The sequence below is a fragment of the Moschus berezovskii genome, chromosome 13, assembly GCF_049115385.1.
Source record: "Moschus berezovskii isolate FMDL1 chromosome 13, NW_MosBer_1.0, whole genome shotgun sequence".
In the NCBI taxonomy this organism is placed as follows: domain Eukaryota; kingdom Metazoa; phylum Chordata; class Mammalia; order Artiodactyla; family Moschidae; genus Moschus; species Moschus berezovskii.
This window is the reverse complement of record NC_142472.1, coordinates 75,839,520-75,851,795: the sequence shown is the minus strand read 5'-3', so window position 1 is coordinate 75,851,795 and position 12,276 is coordinate 75,839,520. Positions and strand designations below refer to the sequence as shown.

The 12,276-nt window shown below is 42.6% G+C and overlaps 1 protein-coding gene across 1 annotated transcript in view; it reads right to left on the bottom strand.

Annotated features, from left to right (window-relative positions):
* Nucleotides 1-12,276, bottom strand: part of LOC129556220 (kelch repeat and BTB domain-containing protein 6) — an 81,335-nt gene that overhangs the window by 60,828 nt on the left and 8,231 nt on the right. The window contains exons 2-3 of the mRNA XM_088842788.1: nt 6,816-6,936; nt 6,456-6,527 (exon numbers count right to left, since the gene is read on the bottom strand). The gene's annotated coding sequence lies outside the window, so the exon portion shown is untranslated. The remainder of the gene's footprint in view (nt 1-6,455; nt 6,528-6,815; nt 6,937-12,276) is intronic.

The following is a 12,276-nucleotide window of genomic DNA, read 5'->3' as shown; positions in this document are numbered from 1 at the left end:
CAACTGAAAAACCTACAGGAGTGGTGGAGGCAGTCCCATAGGCAAACCCCTCATTTAATTTAAAAACTTCTTGTCCCAGGCCCATATCTAAGAGCTAGCTGGCCATCAGTGTTCTGAGTGCCCACAACAGTTTCAGATCGTGGGAGTGCGAAACCCAGGCCTGCAAAAGAGCTGAAATGACTCTAGGGCGCCACCTAGAGGAGCTAAGCTCACAAACAGCACATGGGTCCATCACACAGGCATCAGCACTGGCGCTTACTGACATCTTGACAAACCAGCCCCAGGACGGGAAACAAAGCTGTCAGAACAAAGGAAAAAGAGCAACAGATCACCAGCCTCTAACAAAGCCCCAGCCAGGGTCATGTACTATGTACAAAGAATTTATACTTGCAAATACTTAATTGGGAAAACCATATTAAAGGAGATTTCAACCTAAAATGACCAAATTGAGGTTCTTTTGACATTTCAAAATTAATTTTTTGTGTATGCAAAGCTAGAGGAAGATGGCAATAAGATCAGTTAGGCTGAATGGAATGCTTATTCTGATCAATATTCAGAGGCTTCTAAAAGAGGAAACGATAAAGTAATTTCTTTGCAGGAAACAAGCAAAAAATGGATTGAAATGATACTGGAGTTTTAACAAGTCACTAGTGTTAACCCAGGCTCCCCCTCTGCCCCTGTCTCATACCCTCTTTTATCCGAATTGCCTGACCCAGACACCGTCCCTTTCTCTCTTCTGCCACCTCTGCCAACTGCTGTCTCCTCTCACCCAGTGAAGGAGGACATAAAGTTGGAATTATGGTGAATAAACTATATTTTGATAAAAAATTTTTTGTACAGATGAAGTAATTAACAGTCCCATTTGAGGAGATACCTCTTACAACCCGGGAACCATCCTTGGTACTTATGTATACAACCTTGACATGAGCAGAACTTAGAGCTTTGATTAAGGAATGTCCTGGCCTGAGTTGAGACCCATTGGGATTTGCTAAGGAATCTGAGTTACCCAGATTAATAATCAATGACTACAATTAATACAGCTCTCAGTTCAGAAAGTAAGGAACAGGAATAGATAGGGAAAGCAGAACGGACACACCCCTTAACAGGTTCTGATCTGCATAGTCTAGAGGCTTGAATTGAATGCAAGAAATTAGGTCATAAAATGACTCAGATTTACCCCACAGCTCTTTCCCAAAACTGTAGACAGGACAAAGATTCAGCAGTATAAACAAAAACCAGATGAATAAATTCTGGATTATTAGGAGGGATTCAAGAAAACTTTCAAACAATATTCTGGCATGACGTCTGAATCATTTTCTCATCACGAGAAAGATCCTTTGCTTAATTCTGCTGTTTCAGAAGGCATAGATGAGAAATTGGCTGTTCTAATTAAGAGACACAATTTGGGGACTTCCCTGGTGGTCCAGGGTCTCAGACACCATTCTCCCAGTGCAGGGGGCCTGGGTTCCACCCCTGGTCAGGGAACTAGTCCCACATGCAGCAACTAAGAGTCCACATGGAATGACCAAAGATTCCTCATGCCCCAGTGAAGAAAACTAAGACCCAGTGCAGCCCAATAAATCAAATAAATAAAAATAAATATTTTTTTAAAAGACATGATTTAGGTTCATCTGCATTACACATAAGCGCCCTTATCACACTGGCTAACCAACTTTCCAAAACCATTAAAAAGTAGAGGGACTTCCCTGATGGTCTAGTGGTTAAGAATCCGCCTGCCTAGTCCGGGAAGATCCCGTGTGCTTCAGAGCAGCTACTGAGCCATGCACACACAGCCTGTGGTCCACAGCAAGAGAAGCCACTGCAATGAAAAGCCCACATATTGCACACAAGAGCAGCCCCTGCTCGCCGCAACTAGAGAAGGCCCACACAAAATGAAGACCCAGTGCAATCAAAATAAATAAACATTTATTTTTAAAAAAGAGAGAGAGAAATCCAACTCTTAATATAAGGATTATAAACTTTCAATCATCCCAATTAAGAAATCAAGGTCAGTCACTGGTTAACAAACCCCTGTTCAACCATGGCTGACAAAGGAATATAGAACTTGCTTTTACCATAGAAAATCTGGTCACAAGAGAAGGAGTTGCAAAAAAATTTGGAAAGATTTCAGGGGAAAACAGACTTTCTAACTAGAATTCCAAGCTAAACATGAATAAGGCTCCTCCTGGGGAACGCTGGTAGTCTTTCCTCTTCTTTTCTCCAAAACCCTGGGGTAAGGAGAAGTGAAAATACCAGGGGAAACAATTAAAGCCCAGTGCAGCCACCTTTTCAGTTTTAAACGCTGCCAAAACCAAAGGCTCCCTCAGAGAAATATCTCAGTGCACACGGTAGGGGTTTCTAATGCACCTCTTCAGGCTCTCGGGCTTCCCAGGTGGCACAGTGGTAAAGAATCCACCTGCCAGTGCAGGTGACGCAAGAGACGCAGGTTCAGTCCTGGGGTCGGAAAGACCCCCTGGAGTAGGAATTGGCAACCTGCTCCAGTATTCTTGCCTGGAAAATTCCATGGAAAACTCAGGCTACAGTCGATGGGGTCACAGAGAGTCAGATACGAATGTGCACAGCACACACACATTAAGACTTTGAAGTCATCCCCTTTAGAACTTTACTTAGGAGAATTTAAGGGAAGGCACTGTTTTCTCGGAGTAGAAACTGCCACTATTCACCTGGTAGGTAGAGTTTATCAGAAACTTATGAAGCCCATATTTCTTTTACTCCTAAGGGGGCAATATTTTTAGCACTGAAGGATCAGTAAGATTTTCTTCATCATATAATGTTTGTGACCCGTAATGAGGGTGACGCAGAACAAGAAAAACTGCTGGGCTCAGTACCTGAAGAATTACAGGCAATGAATCTTACTGACATTGGAAAAATACGTCCCATGTTACCCATTAAAATTACTATAGACCTTGGGGACTTAGCCTTGGGGCTAAGACCAGTGGTCCGCATTCCCAATGCAGGGGGTCTGCCTGATCCCTGGTTGGGAGCTAGATCCCACACGCCGTAACTAAGAGTTCGAATGCCACAGTTAAAGATCCCACATTCCGAACAAAGATCCAAGATCCTGTGTGTTGCAACTAAGTCCTGGCACGAACAATAAATAAGTATATAATATAATACAAAAATTTTTAAATTACCGTAGACCAGAATAACCCTCTGCCCAATACCGGTCCATACCCACTGAGGCAGAGGCCAGAAAAGGATTAAGATCTCTGACATCAGCAACATCAAGGAGCTTCCCTGGTGGCTCAGAATAAATAGTAAAGGGACTGTCTGCAATACGGGAGACGTGGTTTCGATCCCTGGGTTTGGGAAGATCCCCTGGAGAAGGAAATGGCAACCTACTCCAGTATTCTTGCCTGGAGAATTCCATGGGCAGAGGAGCCTGGTGGGCTACAGCCCAAGGGGTCATGAAGAATCAGACATGACTGAGTGACTAACTACATTAAGGAAGGGCTTATTGTGCCTTGCACCAGCCCTTCTTCACCGTTCAAACACTTAAGGGCAAAGGTTGGAGATCAGAGTAGGGTTTGAGCTCTGTCAACACTATTATTATTCTGTGCCATTCTGCAGTGCCAAAACCCCATACTTTACTGTCCTATATTCCGAAGATAGTGACTTCTTTCCTGGCGTAGATCTCTGAAGTGCATTCTTTAGTATTCCTGCACATCCCGATGACCCATATCTTTCTGCCTTCACTTGGGATGAACAGCAATATACATGGACTCGTGATGCCACAGGGCTATTCTGAAAGCCCCACTTCACTTTCCCAAATATTAAAAGCAGACTAGACAATCGGGTTTTTCCACATACATCATTTCTGATACAGTATGTAGATGATTTGTTGTTGGGTTCAAAAATTCTTTGATAAATAGTCAGCAAGACACCTTGTGTTTACTTCAGAAGCTAACGTCAAGGGGACTTTAATTGCTCTAGATAGAGTGAAAGGTGTTTTGATATTGTTCCCTACTTTGAAGACAAAAAGGCAATGAAGGGGCTTTCAAGGCCTTGCAGAAATTGGATTCCAAATTTTTCCTTAGTGGTTCAACCATTATATGGCTTGCTTAAACAAGACCAACCTGAACCTCTCTGCTGGGAAATAGAACATTCTGAAGCCACGGAGAACCACTTCAAAGCCTCCTGACAAAGGTCTCAGCCCTGGGGCATTGAAATTATGATTTTTTTCTTTGTTCTTTTGGCTGTGTGGCTTATGGGATCTTAGTTCCCTGATCAGAGATTGAACCCTGGCCCCAGGCACTGGAAGTGCTGAGTCCTAACCACTGGACCACCAGGGAATTTCCTACCATTCTTCTTTTTAGAAAAAAAAAGGAAGAAAAGTGAAAGTGAAAGCATTAGTCGCTCAGTCAATGTCTGACTCTTTGCGACCCTGTGGACTGCAGCCCACCAGACTGCTTGGTCCATGGGAATCTCCAGGCAAGAATACTGGAGTGGGTAGCCATTCCTTACTCCAGAGGATCTTCCTGACCCAGAGACTGAACCCGGGTCTCCTGTGCTGTAGCAGATTCTTTACAGTCTGAGCCAACAGGGAAGCCCCACTTTTTAGACGTGAAAACAAAGATGTTGCACCAATGTTGCTGGATATTAACCCAGCAACCCAGCGGCTAGTACCCACCAATAGGATAGTACAGCCACCAGCTAGACTAGGTAGCTAAGGGCCTTTCTTCTTGTCTCCAGGTTGTCACAGCAACATCTGCGCTGTGTCAGTCCTCAGAAGAAACAGGCATGAGTCACCCTTCTCACCGTGTTTGTTCAGAAGCTTTGTTAAACTCTCAGCACACACAACATTATTCAGCAAGCTGATTAACTTCTCATGAAATTGTTTTGCTCTCATTGAATATAACTTCTTCACAGGTATAATAAACTTGATCCAGTCACCTTGCTCCCAGAATTATTAGCGGTCAAGAATGAAAAACATGATTGTTTTAACTGACAATCTTTTATTGCCTAGGATTGATCTTTAAGAAAATCCAATGACTAATCCTGATTTTATACTTTTTATTGATGGATCCTGCCTGAGAGGACCTCATGGAAAGTACCAGGCTGAACTTGTCACTGTTTCTATCCTTGAAAATGCTCCCTTGACTAATGTCTTTGCTACCCAAAGTGTCTGAGTTAACAGCACTACAAGAGTCTGCCAGTTGGCAAAAGGAAACTTTGGCAATATTTACACACATAGCCGCTACCCTTTTGGGGTGGTACGTGATTTTGCCAAGCTTCTGAAACAAAAAGGATCTTTAACATCCTCAGGGCAGCCTATTAAAATTGGGAAACAAGTTGAGAATTATTAGATGTAAATCTGCTTCTGAGCGCACTTGCTATTATTAAGGTATTGGGTCTTTCAAAGGCTGACACTGCAGAAGCAAAAGGAAACTAGCTGATCATGCTGCCAAGAGAGTGGCTTTACAAAACAAAACAACCAACTAACAACTGTTTTTCACTTTCAGCCTCCCGGTAACTTTACTGACATTAAGTTTCAGGGAATGGCACCAGAAAGACACCTGGTCACAAAAAGGAGGAAGGTTCAGCTCCAGCAAAGAGTGTTGGATAAACCCAAACGGAAGGCCTATCCTTCCATCTGAAGCTCAACCTATTGAAGTTAACTCACTGGAACCCAGATAAGGTCATCTTATAGGGTAAACAGTATTTTTGGAAGCTTTATTTTACAATAGTCCACATGGTCTATTCAAGATGTACCATTTGTCCAAAATAAAACCCGAGGAAGTCATTACACAGTTCTCAAGGAAATTTTCTGTTGCCTGCAAGTCCCTCTGAAATTTGGCAGGTTGACTTTATACACACGTCTCCCTCTCCCAGTTATCAGTATGTTCTGACTTTGATGTGCATGTTTTCACACTTGTGGCAGAAGGGTCCCAAGCATAGTCAGTAGGGAAAGTGATTTTAGAAAGAGTGATTCCTATTTGGGGAACCCCCTCAGAACTGTAGCTATAGAAGAACTCACTTTACCTGACAATTCATTCAAGAAATTTGTGAGATTTGGTTGATTATGTGGCACTTTTGTTACACTTATTGCCACCAATCTCCTGTGTTTACTAACAGAATAGTTAAAGAACAAATGGGACAATTAAAACCCAACCGGGGACTTCCCTGAAGAATCTGCTGCCAGCACAGGGGACGTGGGTTCGATCCCCGGTCTGGGAAGATTCCACATGCCCAAAGCAACCAAGTCCATGTGCACAGCTGCTGAAGCCTGTGCCTAGAGCCCACTCTCTGCAACAGGCGAAGTCTCCGCGATGAGAAGCCGCACACCACAGCTAGGGTAGCCCCTTCTCGGCGCAACCAGAGAAAGCCCAAGAGCAGCAATACAGACCCAGAAAAAACAAAAATCAGTTAATTAAAAAAAATCAAATCCCCAACTGGTTGGGACTTCCCTGGCAGTCCAGTGGTTGAGATCTCACCTTCCAGTGCAGAGGCTGCTGATTGGAGCCCTGGTTGAGGGCTAAGATCCCACATGCCCTGAGGCCAAAACACTGAAACACAAGAAGCAATACTGTAACAAATTCAATTAAGACTTTTAAAATGGCCCACATCAGAAAATCTTTAAAAAAAAAAAAACAACCCAATAGACTAATCAGTTCAGTTCAGTTCAGTTGCTCAGTCGTGTCTGACTCTTTGTGACCCCATGAATCGCAGCAAGCCAGGCCACCCTGTCCATCACCAACTCCCGGAGTTCACTCAAACTCATGTCCATCAAGCTGGTGATGCCATCCAGCCATCTCATTCTCTGTCGTCTAAGATTACGAACGCTTATTCCTTACCTGGCCTAGGCGCTTCCATTGGTCCTCAGCTTCAGATCCTCTTCTTTCGGCAAACATCATTTGTCTCCTTTGGAGATAATCATGGGGAGACCCATGAGACTGGATGAAGGATTGTATAAACCTATATTGAAAGGGGATATGTTACATTATTGCGAGAATCTAATTGAATTATTAGCAGGACATTCTAACCTGGTTTCTGAAGCTTATCACAGTACTTTATCTTTAAATGAAGATCTGATACCCCATGACCTACAAGCAGGAGACTCGGGTTCAGTCCCTGGTCTTGGAGGATCCCACACGCTGCAGAGCCGCTGAACCCGTGCGCCACAACTATTGCAACTGTGCTCCAGAGCCTGGAAGCGCATAAAATTCTTTTCCAAATGACATTCGAAAAGCAAGAAGGATACCCATGCCAGGACAAGATGGGGGAATCAGAAATAGACAGTTATCCCAAGATGCTAAAACTGACCTGTTTGATTATTTATAAGGTTTCCTTGATTTCTTGGACTTTTGAGCATGAAACAATTGTTCTTCTGTTGTGGGCACAGTCCAGTGCAAATTTTAGAAATCAATCCAATTGATGGGTTTCTTGTCAATTATCTATGTCCAATATTTCTGGTTTACTTTGGTGGGTTTCTCTTCTCCAAGGCTCTGCTTGGATGGACTTTAGAAAATTTATTTTAGAAGAAAGAAGTCATAGCTATGTCTGGGTCACTGATGATATTACTAAGATGGGACCCCTCACTTGGCCAATCAATCATACTTGCTATGACCCTGGTCAGAAATAAGAATTTTCCTTTAAAGCTACTCAAGCTCCATCAGAACAATGAGCTAAATTTCACTGGAAAACTATAACTTAACAATTATTAGGAAGACCTGTCCCTCAGTTATGGGAAGGATTTATATGGCTAACACCAGACTGGGGTCATTTAAGGTCCTCCCATGCTGGGAACAGTTAAGTTGGACTGTGAAGAAAGCTGAGCGCCGAAGAATTGATGCTTTTGAACTGTGGTGCTGGAGAAGACTCTTGAGAGTCCCTTGGACTGCAAGGAGATCCAACCAGTCCATTCTGAAGGAGATCGATTCTGGGTGTTCATTGGAAGGACTGATGCTAAAGCTGAAACTCCAATACTTTGGCTACCTCATGCGATGAGTTGACTCATTGGAAAAGACTCTGATACTGGGGGGGATTGGGGGCGGGAGGAGAAGGGGACGACAGAGAATGAGATGGCTGTTTGGCATCACCGACTCTGTGGACATGAGTTTAAATGAACTCTGGGAGTTGGTGATGGACAGGGAGGCTTGGCGTGCTGTGATTCATGGGGTCACAAAGAGTCAGTCACGACTGAGCGAATGAACTGAACTGAACTGAACTGAAAGATTATCAGCCTAATAATAACTAGAAAATTAGGCTGGGTGCCTTAAAAAAATGCCAATATATCATTTCCTTTAAAGATAGCAATTGGTATGACACAAATTGGATCAGGTGACTAGGAATATATCAGGTAGGACCTAACAGAACTCAGTGGTTTTGCAGGACCAATCTATGGCTCTGACTTCCAACAGGATGGACAGGAAGGGGTATTCCAGAATTCTCTTAGGTCAAGGTCACGTGCGTGCCAATTTAGATATGACTCCAGCAAATTTACTATTAATATGAGCCTGATGGACCAAGAGATCTGTATTACAACCACTTAGCAGCTATTTTTGTGACTTCAGTAGGATTGGAATATGTAATTGCCTACATGGAAGCTTTAATAGAATTCACCCTAAACTCTTTACATGACAGTAAACAGGCTCTTAGCCTACTGAATTCTGAGGTTGCTATGATGAGAAAACTGATATTACGAAACTGCATGGCTCTCAGTATTCTCGGCACCTGTTATGATTCAAACTGAATGCTGCATTTTCACACAGACAAATCAGCATTTGTCTGTGTATATAACATTTAATGACCCAGGTGAAAAATCATATTTCTGCCTTAAGTGATCCTCTTCCAAGTCTTGGTGATCTTTTAGGGAGCTGATTTAGTTCTCAAAGTTCAAGGCATAAATTCCTATGTATGACTTTATTTATGTTACTAGCTATATTACGTTGCCCTGCTTCATTCTGTACTCCAAGGCCAAATGTGCCTGTTACTCCAGGTATTTCTTGACTTCCTACTTTTGCATTCCAGTCCCCTATAACGAAAAGGCCATCTTTTTGGGGGTGTTAGGTCTAGAAGGTCTTGAGGGCAGGGCAAAGGCTAGTAGAGTTTTGTCAAGAGAATGCACTGGTCACAGCAAACACCCTCTTCCAACAACACAAGAGAAGACTCTGAGAGATGTGGACATCACCAGATGGTCAACATCAAAATCAGATTGACTATATTCTTTGCAGCCAAAGATGGAGAAGCTCTATAGAGTCAGCAAAAATAAGACCGGGAGCTGACTGTGGCTCAGATCACAAACTCCTTATTGCCAAATTCAGACTTAAATTGAAGAAAGCAGGGAAAACCACTAGCCCATTCAGGTATGACCTAAATCAAATTCCTTACAATTATACAGTGAAAGTGAGAAATAGATGCAATGGATTAGGTCTGATAGCATGCCTAAAGAACTATGGACGGAAGTTCATGACATTGTACAGGAGGCAGGGATCAAGACCATCCCCAGGGAAAAGAAATGCAAAAAAAGGCAAAATGATTGTCTGAGGAGGCCTTACAAATAGCTGTGAAAAGAAGAAAAGTGAAAGGCAAAAGTGAAAAGGAAAGATATACCCATTTGAATGCAGTGTTCCAAAGAATAGCAAGGAGAGATAAGAAAGCCTTCCTAAGTGATCAATGCAAAGAAATACAGGAAAACAATAGAATGGGAAAGACTAGAGATCTCTTCAAGGAAATCAGAGATACCAAAGGAACATTTCATGCAAAGATAGGCATAATAAAGGACAGAAATGGTATGGACCTAACAGAAGCAGAAGATATTAAGAAGAGAGAGCAAGGATACAAAGAACTATACAGAAAAGATCTTCACGACCCAGATAATCATGATGATGTGATCACTCACCTATAGCCAGACATCCTGGAATGTGAAGTCAAGTGGGCCTTAGGAAACATCACTGCGAACAAAGCTAGTGGAGGTGATGGAATTTCAGTTGAGCTATTTCAAATCCTGAAAGATGATGCTGTGAAAGTGTCAATATGCCAGCAAATTTGGAAAACTCAGCAGTGGCCACAGGACTGGAAAAGGTCAGTTTTCATTCCAATCCTAAAGAAAGGCAATGCCAAAGAATGCTAAAACTACCACACAATTGCACGCATCTCACACACTGGTAAAGTAATGCTCAAAATTCTCCAATCCAGGCTTCAATATAACATGAACCGTGAACCTCCAGATGTTCAAGCAGGTTTTAGAAAAGGCAGAGGAACCAGAGATCAAATTGCCAATATCTGTTGGATCATCGAAAAAGCAAGAGAATTCCAGAAAAACATCTACTTTTGTCTTATTGACTATGCCAAAGGCTTTGACTGTGTGGATCACAACAAACTGTGGAAAATTCTTCAAGAGACAGGAATACCAGACCACCTGACTTGCCTCTTGATAAACCTGTATGCAGGTCAGGAAGCAACAGTTAGAACTGGACATGGAACAACAGACTGGTTCCAAACAGGGAAAGGAGTACGTTAAGGGTGTATATTGTCACCTGCTTATTTAACTTAAATGCAGAATCCATCATGAGAAACGCTGGACTGGATGAAGCACAAGCTGGAATCAAGATTGCTGGGAGAAATCTCAATAACTTCAGATATGCAGATGACACCACCCTTATGGCAGAAAGCGAAGAAGAACTAAAGAGGCCTCTTGATGAAAGTGAAAGAGGAGAGTGAAAAATCTGGCTTAAAACTCAACATTCAGAAAACTAAGATCGTGACATCTGGTCCCGTCCCTTCATGGCAAATAGGTGGGGAAACAGTGGAAACAGTGACAGACTGTATTTGGGAGGGGGGGCTCCAAAATCACAGCAGATGGTGATTGCAACCATGAAATTAAAAGACGCTTACTCCTTGGAATGAAAGTTATGACCAACCTGGATAGCATATTAAAGAGCAGAGACATTACTTTGCCAACAAAGGTCCGTCTAGCAAAGCTATGGTCTTTCCAGTAGTCATGTATAGATGTGAGAGTTGGACTATAAAGAAAGCTGAGTGCTGAAGAATTGATGCTTTTGAACTGTGGTGTTGGAGAAGACTCTTGAGGTCCCTTGGACTGCAAGGAGATCCAACCAGTCCATCCTAAAGGAGACCAGTCCTGAATATTCCTTGGAAGGATTGATGCTGAAGCTGAAACTCCAATACTTTGGCCACCTGATGTGAAGAACTGACGCATTTGAAAAGACCCTGATGCTGGGAAAGATTGAAGGTGGTAGGAGAAGGGGATGACAGAAGATCAGATGGTTGGATGGCATCACCAACTCAATGGACATGAGTTTGAGTAAACTCTGGGAGTTGGTGATGGACAGGGAGGCCTGGCATGGTGCAGTCCATGGGGTCACAAAGAGTCGGACATGACTGAGTGACTGAACTGAAATATATTACTTATAGCCTTTCTATTTTATAAGACTGCTTTCTCTTGCAGTACTCTGTGTCACCAGGCCTCTGACAAAATGAATGATGGCTAATTGAGGCAATTTTGGCAACTAATGGCAATTTAGAGGCAATTGATCACTCATTTAACTATATGGAATAATTGTAATAGTGCAGGTGCAGATATGGAAGAAACAACAAGGGAATGATTTCTGGGATCATAAGAGACTAGTAACACAGATGATCCAGAGGGTTTTAGGTAACCAATAAGGTCTAATCCAAAAACAGCACACTGAGTGGCCTAACAATGAAATCATGTGATCTAGGAACCAGACTTCCTAGTGCTATGGAACAAATGGATCAACAAATTCCTCCCAAATTTTGATCTAATTTATAACCAAGAGGGAGCACTGTAAACAAAGAACTACTTCCAGTTGTACAAGGATCAAACCATTAGCTACTACAGTTGCCCACTGACAGTGCACTCTGATAGGAGTTCAAGATAGAAAAAAACAGGAAGCATTACTGTGCTCTGGATACTGGCCCTAGATAGTTAAGATGCATATCTAAGGAATAATTCCAAGGAACCCAGATTCTTGTATATTCCCATACCTAGAAAAGCACTAAAATCATTAACTCGAGATATGATTTTTTTTTATTATCAGTAATCTTTTGATGTGCACATACCTTTTTTATTTCCAGAAAAAAATCTCATATATATCCTGCTAAGCTAAGTCGCTTCAGTTGTGTCTGACTCTTCGTGACCCCATGGACGGCAGCCTACCAGGCTCCTCTGCCCATGGGATTTTCCAGGCAAGAGTACTGGAGTGGGGTGCCATCACCTTCTCCGCATATATATCCTGGCTCCTCCCCAATCTCTTTGGAGCAGTTCTTCAG